The sequence below is a fragment of the Vigna unguiculata genome, chromosome 4 (genome assembly GCF_004118075.2).
Source record: "Vigna unguiculata cultivar IT97K-499-35 chromosome 4, ASM411807v1, whole genome shotgun sequence".
NCBI lineage: Eukaryota > Viridiplantae > Streptophyta > Magnoliopsida > Fabales > Fabaceae > Vigna > Vigna unguiculata.
This window is the reverse complement of record NC_040282.1, coordinates 29137870-29156532: the sequence shown is the minus strand read 5'-3', so window position 1 is coordinate 29156532 and position 18663 is coordinate 29137870.

The following is an 18663-nucleotide window of genomic DNA, read 5'->3' as shown; positions in this document are numbered from 1 at the left end:
TTTCTTCCTACACTCCCAATTTTTCTTCCTACACCCCCAACTTTTTTATAATTCCACTGCTACCCTTTTGGTTTATAGTTACCGGCTTTCAGAAATCGGAGTTACCGGCTTTCAGAAGCCGAAGTTACCGGCTTTCAGAATTCGATTTTATCGATTTTCAAGATACGAATAATGACGAAACATGAATAAAAATTTTAGGGGTGCCTCTTAGCTTTAATAAGTTTTGATTACTGTCGGTTATAAGTGTTTTATCCATGTATAAATACTTTCTTTTTACTTTTGTACAACAGTAACACAATTAGTAAAGTTTTTCTTCTCGCAGCTTCTCATTGCTTTTTTTCCCTATTCTCTGTTTTGCTTCTGTATTCACACCTTTCCTCTCCCGAGACATCAATTGTTGATCACTACTGTAACATCCCGCCAGGATATTACTAATTTATAAATAAATAAATAGAATAATTAAGACAACGCATTTAATAATACCTCATTTTCCCAAAACGCGGGAAAAATTTAAAACTTTATTATTCGTGCAGATAATTTAAAAGTGTTCATTACAAAACTGAAACCTCAATAACATCAAGTCACCCCTCAGGGTTTACAATTGTTTTCAAAAACAAGTAAATACATAAGAAAAGTTTCCCCCAGATAAATCCCCTCTCCGCGCCTAAGCTGCACCTGAGTCACCTGCATCACCAGCATCTGCTCCCGTGTACCGCGTACACGATCATCGCCACACACACGCAGATAGGGTGAGCTTAGCAGATAAAACACATATATATATATACAAAACTATAAACACATACATATAAATCAGTAATCATTCACATATCATCACTTAAATTAACTTCTCACATTGTCCTATATTTTTATTCTCTCAATTCAATCTCCAATACGTTTATTCGTGTTCTACCTCGTCTGCTAATTACTTCAAGGTGACTTGCTGCCATACCTATCGGCCACAACCGATAGAGCACGTGCGGGAATACATGCTACGGATCATACACCGCAACGCCAGGTAGAGTTCCCACATACGAACAAAGTCCGTATCGTCCCAAGACTACCAAACTCGTCAGCCAACAACTGAGGAGGGCAATCTATCTGGACCCATCCGTACTGGCCACAACTAGCACACTCATACCGGCCACACTCGCCAACCCGAGCTACAACTCCAGGGTTCCTCGTGTCCATCCGCTATCCCGAGCCACAACTCAAGAGATGCTATTCCGAGCCACAACTCAAGGAATACCACGTGCTTAACCCCTATCCCGAGCCACAACTCAAGGGATACGTTCCGAGCCACAACTCAAGGAACTCCAGCATCATCACATTTGAAGCATTACCAGAAACCTTGTAGAACACCCTACGAAGTCCAACAACTGGGACTTACAGCATCTAAACCGCCTAGCGGGGGACACGTACCGCTAGGCGCCACAGCTTCCAAACCGCCTGGCGGGGGACACGTACCGCCAGGCGCCAAGCGCCTCAACACACATAGTCTGCAACCACCGCCTGGCGGGACAGTATACACCGCCAGGCGGGCGCTGTTCCAGGGATCTCGTAACTCTTCGCCATCGCCTGGCGGAACCCCTTGCCGCCAGGCGCCCCCTGCACCAGGACCCCACTGTTGCCTTTCTACCGCCTGGCGGACCCAATACTGTCGCCAGGCGCCGTGTCAGTACTTATGCAGTACTGGTTTTGGTCAATTACCCTTCGCGTCTTGCACTCACCCCTCATCCTTAATCCATCCTACTCCTAACTCAGTGCATGGTATGGTTCATTTAGTCGAAACTGTACTACCCTCCCACTCTACTACAACTCTGATTAAATAATTACAATTAAGAAACTCACTCATGCTTAGGTGTCATCATTATACTCCCCAAGCTCCCTATTACCACCATCTCAATCAATTTATACCCTCCTCAAGTTCGCTTGTTTAGTAAGGGGAAATTATCATTACCGTAATAAAATCCCTACACTTCAATTTACTAAGAGACCAAACATTAATTAACCCATCAACACCCTCCCAGACCAGAATAACCACAAGCATCCACGTCCTGTACTAGCGCCTGGCGGCTAGTCTCGTGCCGCCAGGCAGTGCATCAGAATTCTGGTAAAATTTCCAGAATTCCCACACCTTAGCAATCTCACTTTCTCTTGCTTTTCATTCCCGATTCAACTCCTTCATACCTCTCGCCATCTTCCTTATATATCGTCTTCCTCGCTACCTACACTCACCCTGTTATAATTATTCCAGCATTCCAATCACTGACCCCTCTCACAACATCAAACCCCAATTGTTCAACCCTAACTGCTTGGTCACTGTTCCATTAAAGTCCCTTGTCAATTTCACTCGAACCAATACACCTCCATACCAGATCCACTCATAAGACTCACCCTTTGCTTTCCTCCCGAACAATTCACGCCAAACACTCAAGAAAAGCTTAAAAACGAGTAGTTCACCCGCGCCGCCTGGCGATCATAACCAATCCCGCCAGGCAGTTCATCCCATAAACCCCCAGAATGGCCCAGACTATGAGTCACCTGGCGGCACAGGGAATCACCGCCAGGCGCTGCATCTCATAACACAGCGAAGTACACACAAACAGATGAGCCGCCTGGCGGCTATGTATAGCCCGCCAGGCGGTTTCTGGAAAATTTCCAGAAATCAACAAAAACATAATCCAGTCACAGCACATGTTTAAATTATATAGTATTTCATACAATCCAGACCAACAATCAATATTAACGTGGAGAGCTCCCCTAACCTGGTTCCTTAGCTTAAATTTGAATACTTGATGAAGCTCTCCCTTGTCCACCAATGGCCAACCTCGGTTTTCCCTCAATTCTGCCTTCAATTCCCTCACGCCAGCCCCTCTCACTCAAACCTCACCAATCCCTCTGATTTTCGTGCTCTAGTTTAGGTATAGTTTATCAGCTTATCAAAACCTTAGCCCTTAACCTAATTTTCCCTTTTAAAGTATGCCTAAACTAAGGAATTAACTTCTAAAACGAAAATAGCATTGAATGATACATAATGTGCCATTCAATCTCTCCCTTGGCTGCCCTTCCAGCCTCCTTTGGCTGCCCACTCAATTAGGTCTCCTCCCCACCTTTCCATATTCACATCAAAACCAAAAATGCCAAAAAATATAAAGTTTAATGTAAGTTCTCCAAGGCTTGAACCCATAACCATGCAATTGCCCAATCAATATCACACCATTTATCCAATCCATATTTCATGCTAGGAACTACAATTCAAGCATCATAACATACAAGAACGCGTTTTTCATAATTTTAAATGACAAAAACATAACATCAAAAGTTAGCATACATAGGACTCGAACCCAAGTCCTCTCGCACAATCAAAGTGCTCTCAACCACCTGAGCTAGCACTTTTCCACATCATACCAACCATAATTTAATGTCATAATTATTACCCCTCCCGTATTTATTAATTAATTATTTATTTAATTAATTAAATTCTACGGGTCTTACAACTACCATGAAGATGAAATTCTGATATGGTATCAGAGCTCTTCGTAGGAAGAGCTCTGCTGCGCCATCTCTGATTGATTCTTTCCCTTCTGGATTCTTCGACTTTTTCTTTGATTCTTGCCCTAGATTCTTGCCGAAGAGCTTTGCTTCTCCTTTATCTTCTTTCATCGATGGCAGAAGAAAAGATTCAAGCCACATCTGTGGATAGTTGCTTGTACATTCACCCTAGCGAAAATCCAGCCACTTGCCTCGTTTCTCCAGTTCTTGATGGTAACAATTACCATTCTTGGAGTAGAGCGATGGAGACTGCGTTAAGCGCAAAGAATAAGCTGGAGTTTGTGGACGGGACATTGTCTGAACCAAAAAGGGAAGATAAAGATTATGCTTCTTGGAGAAGATGCAACAAGATGGTGGTTTCTTGGATTATTCACTCGGTTTCTGATCAAATTCGTCAAAGTGTGTTGTGGATGGAAAATGCGGAGGACATCTAGAATGATTTAAGGTCTAGATACTTCCAAGGAAATTTGTTTCGCATCTCTGAATTGAAGGCTAACGCTGCTGCCCTTAAACAGGGCGACCTCACTATCACAGAGTACTTTACCAAGCTACGTATCATGTGGGACGAGTTGGACAATTTTCGCCCTGACCCTGTGTGTTCTTGCAAGGAGAAGTGTCCATGTGGAGTTCTTTCCCTAATTTGTCAACGAAAGAGAGAGGACCAAGCTATGCAGTTTCTGAACGGGTTGAATGATCAATACTCTAATGTGAAGTCTCACGTTCTGTTAATGGAGCCCATACCTACCATAGCCAAGATTTTCTCTTATGTGTTGCAGCAGGAGAGGCAACTCAATGGAGACGCTTTCCAGAATGAGTCCAAAGTTAACAATGTCAGCTCTATAAATTCTGTCAATTCCAATGCTTGTCATTTTTATGGGCGTCCAGGACACGCAGAGGTTGTATGCTATAGAAAACATGGGTATCCTGGTCAAGAAAACAAAAATAAGGGCAAGAAGATGTGTGTGCATTGTGGAAGAACAGATCATACTGTGGATACTTGTTACAGGAAACACGGGTTTCCTCCTGGGTTCAAATCCAATAATTCAAGGGTAGTTGTTGGGAGTAGTGCGAATAGCATTGAAGCTGTACGAGAAAATGCCAATGAGAATGCAGGAAATGGTTTTGGAGTGCCACACAATTCTGACAGTACTGGTGATCTGAAACTTTCACAACAGCAATATCGAACCCTTTTGAAGATGATACAAAAGTCTGAGACTGATGGTAACATTGAACCCACAAATAATCAAGTTAGCTCCATCAACACCTGTGTGAACGGTAAGCTTGGAGGTAAAGTCTTTACGGTTAACAGCTTTAATAGAGATAAAAGTTGTTGAATCCTTGACTCTGGTGCAACAGATCATGTATCCTGTTGCATAGATAATTTTCTGTCTTCCTGTCATGGTTAAACTGCCTAATGGAAGGAATGTTAGGGCTACTCACAAAGGAGGTTAAAATTAGTGAAAAATTTTTTCTTCAAGATGTTTTATACATTCCAGATTTTGACTACAACCTTATTTCTGTATCACGGTTGGTTTCCAACCACAATTTTGAACTAATTTTCTTTTCAAAATATTGTATAATTCAGGACATAAAGACCAAAGAGAGGATTCGTATAGTTGATGTTGACGTTGGATTATATGCTGTTTGTTTGCAAAATATAGGAGACAAGCTTGCTGCTATATTGTTGTTTGTCCAGCCATCACTCCTATGAATCACAAGCTTGCTGCTGATATGGGAGACATCCTTCCTGATCCTTCTTCTTATAGAAGAATGATAGGGAAGCTTATATACCTGACAAATACACGACCCGATATCACCCATGCTGTCCAACATCTAAGCCAATTTGTTTCTGCACCAACTAGTGTACATTAACAAGCTGCCATGAGAATCCTAAGGTATTTGAAGAAAACTCCAGGAAATGGTATCTTCCTTGCTGCCAACAGTGAAGCTCAATTGAAGGGGTATAGTGACTCAGACTGGGCTGGATGTGCAGAGACAAGAAAGTCTGTGACAGGTTACATTATATACTTTGGGAATTCTCCTGTTTCATGGCGTTCAAAGAAGCAGCCTACTGTTTCTAGAAGTTCATCTTAGGCTGAATATAGGGCCCTTGCTGCCACAACTTGTGAGATTCAATGGTTAAAATACCTACTTGATGATATTGGAATTAATCATAGGAGTCTTGCTGTCCTTTACTGCGATAATCAATCGGCTATCCAAATTGCATCTAATCAAGTCATGCACGAGAGAACTAAGCACATAGAGATAGATTGTCATATTGTGAGGGAAAAGATCAACAATGGATTGCTGAAGCTTCTGCCTGTGTCAAGCAAATCACAACTTGCTGACATTCTTACTAAGCCTTTGCCTCCTGTTGATTTCAATAGTATATGTTTCAAGCTGGGAATGTTAAACTTGTACTCCAAGCTTGAGGGGGGCTCTTAGCTTTAATAAGTTTTGATTACTATCGGTTATAAGTGTTTTATCCATGTATAAATACTTTCTTTTTACTTTTGTACAACAGTAACACAATTAGTAAAGTTTTTCTTCTCGCAGCTTCTCATTGCTTTTTTTCCCTATTCTCTGTTTTGCTTCTGTTTTCACACCTTTTCTCTCCCGAGACATCAATTGTTGATCACTACCATGAAGATGAAATTTTGATAGTGCCAAATTTAACTTTTTTATATATAAATTAATTTTCTAGTTAAATAAAAAGTACTTCATTTTCTTTACTTAAACCATTTTTATAGAGTGATTCACGTATGCACTTTTCAATTTCTAATATTTCTAAATCATTGAATTCATGCAACAGAGGTATTCTAATTTCTATTCCAAATCAGGGTTATCCAACTAATTCATTATGTGTAGCAGAATTTGTAATGCAACCTAAGATATATCCATAAATTTTACCATTTTAGCAGAAAACACAACAACCTTTAAATTTCATTATTTAAGATTGTACTAATTTGGATAAAAATATAAATAAGGTTCATGCCAATTTGATAAAAGAATTCCTAAAATCACAATTATGGTTCATACTAATTTGGGTAAAACTTAATTTGATAAAAACATTATAGGAGAATCATAAATTTAAGATACATAAATCATAATAAAATATTAATAATTTATGACAGATATTGAGATAATCATTTATCTCCTTACTTTTCTTTTTTACTTTAGTACTTTCTTGATGACTTATTGAAAAATAATTTTATTATGACTAAAGGTAGAACCTTAATCACTTTTATCAACCAACATCCATCAAATTAATTTTTGTTTTTAAACAATAAAGATATACAACTAAAAAATATATAAATAAAATTATTAGAAATTTTCTTAAACTTAATATAAATAATATAATTATATATAAATATAATTTTAAAATATATAAAAATATATATAAAAAATTAAAAACAAAATTTGGGGTTATCGACTTTCAGAATCCAGTGTTATCGGCTTTCAGAAACCGGTGTTACCGGAATTCAAAAACCGGTGTTACCGACTTTCAGAAACCGGTATGACCGACTTTCAGAAATCCGATACCGAATTTCATTCTTGGGGGTGCGGGCTACGGAGATATTTAATTTATAATTTATTTTTATTTTTTTGAAGGATATAATGGTCTTCACAGTCAAACTTGGAAGTGCAGGAAGAAAATTTGGGGGTGCAGGAAGAAAAACCCAGCTGACCAACATTTCCACTGCCCCCTAAATTTAAGGAAAATCACTCTTTAACAATTAAATTTAAAATTCTATTTTATTATATGAGATGACATTTTTTAGAGTGATTATATTTTTATTTTTTATATTTTAAAATTATTTAAAAAATATATTTCAGATTGTAAAAAGAATTTATCAAAATTTAATAGTTAAAATATTACTGTACTAAATTTAACTCTAAATTTAACAACATTCCTATCTAGTGCATCATGAATCAAATGATAATTTAAAAAGAAAAAAAAGAAGATAAAACACCTACTGTTTATTTTATGCTAGAGTGATCCACTTAACATATTTCAAGTTCACCCCCATAATTCAGCTGCAATAAAAGGACATTGGATGAAAAAGAGAGATAAACCGAGATCAAAACTTTAGAAAAACATCAAATAAATTAATTTTCTTAAATAAAAGCTCCTCAAGAGAACCTTAACACCATGGTAGTCTATCATAACATTGGATGATTATCCTTCACTTAGCAGCACATTTTGATAATTAATATTAAAGAAATCGAGAAAAACAATTAAAGAAACTGCACTTGACTGGAGTGGCGGATCTTGATCAAAATTTATGGGGAGCCAAAATAATATACTTAAAATTTATATATTTAACATTATTATCACTCATTCAATAAAAATGAATAATACTTTTAGTATAATTATAACTATAAAACAAACTATACTATTTAACGGATTGTCCATCATATGTATGCGATGAGTAATCATATTGTCATGTTTTAATCTTCACTCATTTTTTATCAATTTTAAAAAATGAATTTATTTTTTTTGTTTTTCATTAATATACCTATTTAAAAAATAAATTTAAGACTAAAAAACAATTTATCCCAATATAACCAATAATTGAGAGACATAATTACTAAAAAATTATGATAAACAAGTCACAAATAAAAATTGTCTATAAAATATATATATATATATATATATATATATATATATATATATATATATATATATATATATATATACACACACACACACACACAAAAGGGTCATGAGATAAAAAGATAGTGGTAAATATTAACGTATTTCATTACCAAGTGAGACTAGAGAAAATGACTTTTGTTTTTTCTTTTTTTAAGAATGGAAGAAGAAGATATAAAAAATGAGGAGATAGATAATAAATTTTTTCTTAACTTGTTTTGTTTCTTCATAATATAACAAAATGAAATTGGGTAAAAATGAGAGATAAATACAATATGTGAAAAACTAAAAAGATAATTAGAATAAAAAATAAAAATTATCTTCTTTATTATATTTGATTTTATATTTTATAGTTTATTAACATTAAATGTTATACTCTATAATAGAAATAAAAAATACCTAATTTTATTTTTATTAACTTTTCAATATACAATTATCTAATTTAAAAAGATATACATTTAAAATTTTTTAAAAATAAATAATTAAAATTTTTTAAACATATATAATTTAAAAAAAATTAAAAAATTAAAAGAATGAAAAAGTTTCGGGGGCCGTGGCCCTTTCCTGCCTCAACTATGCTCCGCCCCTACTGGCAGGCCCTTAGTTGGTGGTGAAACTATCGAACCTTGAAGTTATCGAAGTCTAATCTCTTCGCAATGAAAAAGAATTAAAAAAATAGGTATCATGAGTTGAAAAATTAGAAGTATAATCTTGTTCACATATATGATGAACGAAAGTAGAAAAATCTGACACGAGACAACAATCTACTTGAGAATCCAAGAAACTCAAGTACCTAAAATGATGATCATCCATAATTAAAATGACCTATGAAAAATACAAAAACAAAAGAAAATTTCTAAATAAACAATCAATGAAATGACCTACAATCTTCCATAGTATAGCATTGGATCAGATGGGTCACAAACCAAACCCAAAAAAAAATTAATTATGAAAGGGAAAGAAAAAAATGTTTTGGATGTCAACATCCGCAACATACCTGACATCCATTTTTAATTAACATCGAATTTCAATTTTATTTCATCAAAATAGATTCATAAAATTCAAAAAAAAAATCAAACACCTCTATTAATGTTTATACATAGTATATCATTTTTACTAGATCAGATGAATCACAAATCAAACAAAAAAATTAAATATCAAAAGGAAAAAAAAAGTTGCAGATGTCGACATCCACAACGTCTCTGAGATACGTTGAAATTGTAGTGTGGATGTCGACATCCGCAATACAATTTTCAATTAAATCTTATTTTAATTTTTTTGAATAAAAACATATTCGTAAAATTGAAAAAAACATATCAAACACCTATATTAATGTTTATATATAGTATAGCATTTTTACTGGATCAGATGAATCACAAATCAAACCACAAAAAATTAAATATGAAAATGAAAAAAAATAAGTTGTGAATGTCGACATCCGCAACGTATCTGAGATCCGTGAAAATTGTATTGTGAATGTCGACATCGATAATACAATTTTCAATTACATATTATTTTAATTTTTTTGAATAAAAACAGATTCATAAAATTGAAAAGAAAATATCAAACACCTCTATTAATGTTTATACATAGTATAGCATTTTTATTGGATCAGATGAATCACAAATCAAACCACAAAAAATTAAATATGAAAAGGAAAAAAAATTAAGTTGCGGATGTTGACATCCGCAACGTATCTGATATCCGCTAAAAATTGTATTGCGGATGTCAACATCCACAATACAATTTTCAGTTACATCTTATTTTAATTTTTTTGAATAAAAACAGATTTGTAAAATTGAAAAAAAAAATGTCAAACACCTCTATTAATGTTTATACATAGTATAACATTTTTACTAGATCAGATGAATCACAAATCAAACCTCAAAAAATTAAATATGAAAAGGAAAAAAATAACCGGATGTCGACATCTATTGAAATTGTATTGCGGATGTCGACATTCGCAACACATTTTTCAATTACTATCTTATTTAATTTTTTTTAATCAAAACATAGTGATATAATTAAAATAAAAATTTACAAAAAAATATTTTAGTATTTATACATAATATAGATTTTTTTCACGGATGAAATGGATAACAAATAAAACAAAGAAAAAAATAAATATGAAGAGGAAAAAAAAAATAAGTTGCGGATGTCGACATTCGCAACGTATCTGAGATCCGTTGAAATTGTATTGCGGATGTTGACATCCGCAATACAATTTTCACTAACCATCTTATTTTAATTTTTTTAATAAAAATATATTGATATAATTAAAATAGAAATTTACAAACAACTATATTACTATTTATACATACTATACAATTTTCCTTGGATGAGATGGATCACAAATCAAACCCAAAAAAAAATTTATAAAAAACAAAATTTATACAAAAATTGTTTACGGATGTCCATATCCGCAACACAAACTAAAATTCAATAGCGGATGCCGACATCTAAAATACACTGTCTATTATCACATTTTTTTATTTTTTTTAATGAAATCAGATTTATATATTTAAAAAAATGACCAAATCACTAAATTAATTATTTTACATATTACGGTATAAGTAATGCCTAAAATAGATCAACATTCAAACTAAAAAAAATATATAGAAAAATTTAAAAAACAAAATGTGGCGGATGTCGACATCCGCAAATAAACTGAAATACTATTGCAGATGTCGACATCCGTTATAACAATTAATATTTCATATATTTTGTGTATTAGTTCAGTAATAACAAACAAATATCATAATAATCAACATCATTCCAAGATTATTTGCCACCATTTATTAAAATAGCATGCATTGATGGGTAAGAATACTAACTTATGAAGAAGACCAGACGCTCAGAGATTACGAGATTCAAGGATTGAGACACTCAAGCATTGAGACGAGACACTCAGGACCAAGACCATACTTCCTGACTTAGTATTGATGAGAGCTGGACCATAGACAAAGATCAGAGAAAACGTTTGGAGCAAATGAAAGAGAAAAACAACCTCCACCCCCTGAATGGAGCTTGGAGAATTTCTTGAAACATCAGCCTGCTAAGTTTGATGGCAAGACAAGTCCCGACCAAGCAGACCAATGGATGAAAGACATGAAGCGCATCTTTGATGCTAAGAGGTGTCCGGATGAGAGTAGGCTTGCTTTCATTGTCTATATGCTCACAGGAGAGGCTGAGCACTGGTGGGCCAACATGAGGTTGTTCATGGAGGAGAAGCATGAGCAGGTTACTTGGGAGTCATTCAAGAGGAAGTTCCTGTAACATCCCGTCAGGATATTACTAATTTATAAATAAATAATTGGAATAAATAAGACAACATGTTTAATAATACCTCATTTTCCCAAAAACGCGGGAAAATTTAAAGCCTTATTAATTACTGATAAAAACTTAGAACGTCCATCATATAATTAAAATCCAATGTTATTAAGTCACCCATCCGGGTTTACAAATATTTCCAAAACAAAGTAAAACAAGTAAAAAGTTTCCCCAGATCAATCCCCTCTCCGCGCCTAAGCTGCACCTGAGCCACCTGCATCACCAGCATCTGCTCCCGTGTACCGCGTACACGATCATCGCCACACACACGCAGATAGGGTGAGCTTAGCAGATAAAACATATATATATATATATATATATATATATACAAAGCTATAAACATATATATATAAATCAGTATTCATACACATATCATCACTTAAATTAACTTCCCACATTGCCCTATATTTTTATTCTCTCAATTCAATCTCCAATACGTTTATTCATGTTCTACTTCGTCTGCTAATTACTTCAAGGTGACTTGCTGCCATACCTATCGGCCACAACCGATAGAGCACGTGCGGGAATACATGCTACGGATCATACACCGCAACGCCAGGTAAAGTTCCCACATACGAACAAAGCCCGTATCGTCCCAAGACTACCAAACTCATCAGCCAACAACTGAGGAGGGCAATCTATCTAGACCCATCCGTACTGGCCACAACCAGCACACTCATACCGGCCACACTCGCCAACCCGAGCCACAACTCAAAGGTTTCTCGTGTTCATCCGCCATCCCGAGCCACAACTCAAGATATGCTATTCCGAGCCACAACTCAAGGAATACCACGTGCTTAACCCCTATCCCGAGCCACAACTCAAGGGATACGTTCCGAGCCACAACTCAAGGAACTCCAGCAACCTCACCTCTAAAGCACTACCAGAAGCCTTGTAGAACACCCTATGAAATCCAACAACTGGGACTTACAGCATCTAAACCGCCTAGCGGGGGACACGTACCGCTAGGCGCCACAGCTTCCAGACCGCCTGGCGGGGGACACGTACCGCCAGGCGCCAAGCACCTCAACACACAAAGTCTGCAACCACCGCCTGGCGGGACAGTTTACACCGCCAGGCGGATGCTGTTCCAGGGATCACGTATTTCTTCGCCATCGCCTGGCGGAACCCCCTTGCCGCCAGGCGCCTCCTGCACCAGAACCCCACTGTTGCCTCTCTACCGCCTGGCGGACCTAATTCTGTTGCCAGGCGCCGTGTCAGTACTGGTTTTGGTCAATTTCCCTTCGCATCTTGCCCTCACCCCTATCCTTAATCCATCATACTCCTAACTCAGTGCATAGTATGGTTCATTTAGTCGAAACTGTACCACTCTCCCACTCTCCTACCACTCTCTTTAAAATAAATACAACTAAGAAACTCACTCATACTTAGGTGTCCTCCTTATTTTTCCCAATTTCATACTGACACGCAGATCATTAAAACTCTAACCGTACTAGAATATCCCGTGACCTAACATACTCTCGGAGCTCCCTATTACCACCATCTCAATCAATTTATACACTCCTCAAGTTCGCTTGTTTAGTAAGGGGAAAATTATCGTTACCGTAATAAAACCTCTACACTTCAATTTACCAAGAGACCAAACATCAATTATCCCATCAACACCCTCCCAGATCAGAATAACCACAAGCATCCACGTCACTGTACTAGCGCCTGGCGGCCAGTCTCGTGCCGCCAGGCGGTGCATAATTTTCCAGAATCTCCACAACTGCGCCGCTCCAATTTTTCCCTGTTTCTCATTCCAGAGTAATCTCCATTCCTACTCGCGCAATCTCACCAATATATTATATTCTTCGCAGTCCACACACATTTCCTAGGAATTATTCCAAGCATTTAAACCACCAGCACACTCACGACATCAGAACCCAAAATAGTTCAACCCTAACTCTTAATCACTGTTCCATTGAATTTCGCCTATCACTCGTACTGGTTTTCAATCAATTATGACCCCCTTTCATCTCTAAATCACTAACCCCTAATTTACATCCGATCAAAATCACTCCAGAACACACTAAACCTCGAAATCGAGCCAATTCTACTCGCGTCGCCTGGCGGGTGTGCATGACCGCCAGGCAGTGTATCTTAAAACCCAAAAACTGGATTACCAGTTTGTAGCGCCTGGCGGTACAGGGATTCACCACCAGGCAGTTCCTCATGGAACCCAGAAAAATGGTAAAATGACATGTGCCGCCTGGCGGCTATGAGCAGCCCGCCAGGCGGTTTCTGGAAATTTTCCAGAAATGTGAAAACATATTAAATTTACCAAAGTACTCATCCAATAGTTCATGCTTGCACACAGAATAGATTATATTATGCAAAGAAACGAGTTCAGCTCCCCTAACCTGGTTCCTTCGCTTAAGCTTGACACTCTGTAGGATTCCCCCTTGATCTCTCACCTTCTTTGCTTCCTCCCTATTCAGCCACGCAAATTCACCCAGAACCCCTCACACTCTCTCAGATTTTCGCTCTCTCTTTTAGGTACAGTTAACAGCTTATCAAACCTTAGCCCTTAACCTAATTTTCCTTTTTAAAGTGTGCCTAAACTAAGGGATTAATTGCTAAAACGAAAATGGCATTCAAAGAGACCTAATGTGCCATTCAATCCTTCCCTTGGCTGCCCTTCCAGCCTCCTTTGGCTGCCCACTCAATTAGGTTTCCTCCCCACCTTTCCATATTCACATCAGAACCAAAAATGCCAAAAAAAAAAATATAAAGTTTAATGTAAGTTCTCCAAGACTTGAACCCATAACCATGCAATTGCCCAATCAATATCACACCATTTATCCAATCCATATTTCATGCTAGGAACTACAATTCAAGCATCATAACATACAAGAACATGTTTTTATAATTTTAAATAACAAAACCATAACATCAAAAATTAGCATACATAGGACTCGAACCCAAGTCCTCTCGCACAATCAAAGTGCTCTCAACCATATGAGCTAGCACTTTTCCACATCATACCAACCATAATTTAATGTCATAATTATTACCCCTCCCGTATTTATTAATTAATTATTTATTTAATTAATTAAATTCTACGGGTCTTACAGTTCCTATCAGAATATTTTCCAGATAGCGTGAGATACGCTAAGGAGGTGGAATTCATTCAGCTTACACAAGGAAACAAATCAGTAGCCGAGTATGCCGAGAGGTTCAAGCACTTGGGGCGCTTCTATGCCATGCCACTAGATGAGGAGTGGTGATGCAGAAAGTTCGAGAATGGACTACAGGGAGATATCAGATTGATGGTGGCACTGCTCTCCATCAAGGACTTTGCAGCTTTAGTGGAGAGAGCTCGAGTTATGGAGAGGATGAAGGTTGAGGTGGAGGCTCAACAAGGTCAACGGCAGCAGAAGGTTAATGGATCATCTGGTTCCAAACCTAGAGTGGAGAATAGGAAGAAACCCTATGCTAGGTTGCAACCTCAGGTGGCTAGGGGTTTCACATCTCAACAACCATCAGTGCCTAGATGCTATCAGTGTAATGGACCATATTTGAGGAGTGCATGCCCGTAGTTGGCTGGTATACGGAGGTGTCATGGTTGTGGGAAGACGAAACATTTGATTAAGGATTATCCCTCCTCTATAGGGACTATGAAGAGGCCCCCGACTCAGACTCTAGTTTAGACTCGTTAGGGGAGAGGAGGCAGCAGACCTCAAGCGGTGGGTAGAGTCTATGCTATGACTAGGACAAAGGCAACATGCTCAGGTAATCTTGTTGTTGGATGTTGTGTGATTGCGGGAAAATCCTGATGTGTGCTATATGATTCTGGAGCGACACACTCTTTTGTGTTAGAGTCTTGTGTGCAAGAGTTGGGTCTGCTTGTTAGCGAACTACAATTTGATCTTGTGGTGTCTACAACAGCATCTGGGTTAGTCAGGACGTCATCCGTGTGTGCTAGGTGTCCAGTGGAAGTAGAGGGACGCATGTTCAAAGTAAATCTGATATGTCTACCTCTACAAGGCTTGGACGTAATCTTGGGAATGGATTGGTTTTCATCCAATCGCATTCTCATTGACTGTCGGGAGAAAAAGTGGTTGTTCACCGACTTAGAGGAGCCTGAGTTGTTATCCTCTCAGGGTGTCTTGAAGGAGATTTGGGATGGTGTGCAGTGCTTCATGATTTTCGCTCAGTTGGAGGTTGAGAAGGAAGAAAGGATAACAATGATACCCGTGGTCCGGGAGTTTGAGGATGTATTCCCAAAGGAGGTACCAGGCTTGCCTCCGAGAAGAGAAGTGGAGTTCTCCATAGATCTTGTACCAGGAGCGGGTCCAGTGTCAATAGGTCCTTACCGCATGGCTCCTGCAGAGTTGGTAGAGTTAAAGAAGCAGATAAAGGAGTTGCTTGATAAACAGTTTATACGGCCTAGTGCTTCACCATGGGGAGCTCCCGTGTTGTTGGTCAAGAAGAAGGATGGCGATTCAAGACTGTGTGTGGACTACCATCAGTTGAACAAGCTGACCATCAAGAACAAGTACCCCTTGCCGAGAATCGACGATCTAATGGATCAGCTGCATGTGGCGTTAGTGTTCTCCAAGATCGATTTGCGATCGGGTTATCACCAGATCTTGGTGAAGGCGGAGGATGTCCAAAAGACTGCCTTTAGATCTAGATACGGGCATTATGAGTATATGGTTATGCCTTTTAGTGTGACCAACCCTCCAGCCTTGTTCATGGACTACATGAACAAGATCTTTAGGCCATTTTTAGATAAGTTTGTCGTGGTCTTCATAGACGACATACTCATCTATTCTAAGACTCATGAGGAGCACGCCGAGCATCTAAGGATAATGCTTGAGATTCTGAGGGAGAAACAGTTGTATGCCAAACTGTCTAACTATAATTTCTGGATGAAGGAAGTATAATTTTTGGGGCATGTGATATCGGCTCAGGGCATAGCAATGGATCCAGCTAAGGTGGAAGCGGTGATAAAATGGGAATGGCCCAAGTCAGTGACAGAGGTCAAAAGCTTTGTGGGTTTGTCTGGATACTATAGAAGATTCATAGAGGGATTCACCAAGATAGTGACGCCTCTGACCTAACTTACCAGGAAGGACCAACCTTTCGCTTGGACTGACTAGTGCCCCAGTTTTGGTCATTCCCGATGTTAGTAAGTCCTTTGAAGTTTATTATGATGCTTCTCATCATGGATTGGGTTGTGTGTTGATGCAAGAGAGGAAGGTAGTAGCATATGCTTCAAGGCAACTGAAAGTCCATGAGAAGAACTACCCCACCCATGATCTAAAGTTGGCAACGGTGGTGTTTGCTTTGAAAATCTGAAGGCACTACTTGTATGGCACACAGTTTCATGTGTTTAGTGACCACAAAAGCCTCAAGTATCTTTTTGACCAAAAGGAGCTGAACATGAGACAAAGGAGATGGATTGAGTTCTTGAAGGACTACGACTTTGAGCTTCTATACCACCTGGGGAAAGCAAATGTTCTAGCGGATGCTCTGAGTAGGAAGACAGTCCATGTGGCTCATCTCATGATTAAAGAATTGGATTTGATTGAAAGTTTTAGGGATATGAAGCTTCAAGTTGAGTTGGAACCACAATGCATTAGATGTAGTGCCTTAATTATATCTAGTGACTTCCTGAGATTGATTAAGGAAAGGTAAGTTAAGGATGATAGTTTGCAGAAGGTGAACGAGTTGCTTGGATCAGATCAGGCCAATGAGTATGCCTTAGGTGATGATGGCGTGTTGAGATTCAGAGGCCGAATCTGTGTGCCTAATGATGCAGAGGTGAGAAGGTCGATTCTAGAGGAAGGACACAAGAGTCGTCTTAGTTTGTATCCTAGCATGACTAAGATGTACCAAGATCTCAAGGAAACCTTCTGGTGGCAAGGAATGAAGAAGGATGTTGCATAGTTCGTAACCGCCTGCTTAACTTGCTAAAAGGCAAAGGTGGAGCATCAGAGACCCGGTGGAACGCTCCAGCCGTTGGATATACCGATGTGGAAATGGGATAGCATAGCTATGGATTTTGTTACCCATTTGCCACGAACCGTGAGAGGTCATGATGCTATATGGGTTGTAGTAGACCGGTTGACCAAGAGTGCCCACTTCTTGGCGGTGAATCTCAGGATGTCTATGGCCAAGTTGGCTCAGCTCTACAGCAAAGAGATTGTGAGGTTGCATGGAGTGCCCAGTAGCATAGTGTCTGACAGAGACCCACGATTTATTTCTAGATTATGGCAGACACTGCAGGATGCCTTAGGGAGTAGGTTGAGGATGGTTCTGCCTAGACATATCAAAGTGAGCCAACCCGGCTCACACGGGTTGGCTCACCACGGGTCGGGTCAAAATATTAGTGAGCCCAACCTGGCTCACTTTAAGGTGAGCCAGATTTTTTGTAACGCGGCTCAACCCACCACGGGTTGGTGGGTTAAGTGGGTTGGCTCACCAACCCACCTACAAAATTGAATTTTTTTTTTCAAGTATTGAAATATTTCTAGTAATCATAACAATATTTACAATCAAATTTGATAAAAGCAAAGATGTCATTTTCTCCAGAGAACCATAGTATTTAGAGCTTGGACTGCCATATACACACAAACAAGCACTTTAAACTAACTAACTAAACGTGTTCAAAAGTTGCTATTCATTTAGTCTCCAAATATTTCTTAGCCTGTATATGCAACACCATAACAGAGTGAATCCAATGCTACAATGACCTGCATAGATAATGAAAGGGTTGATTCAGATCACCTTGAATCAGATCACATCACTTATACACGTATACTCCAACTCAAAGGCATACAATTTTGCATATACTTAAAACAACAACAACATAATAATGCTCAATATTCTGTTTAAATTACAATAGCAGAATAATACTATAAACTATGATAACAGAAAAATAATTCAGCAATTGAATTCAGCAGTAGAAAAAGGTGATGCTATAGCGTGTTGAATATTCTAGAGCTCCACCATGCTCAAAAGTCAGCATTGTCAACTATTTATTAAGGTTTTCATAAAAAAAAAATTTATATCCAATAACTATATATACTTTTTAATCACGTGCATGAAAACTGTACAGTAGTGACACTTTGTTTAATTTTTCCAAAAGCCACTAACGTAGATACATGATAGGG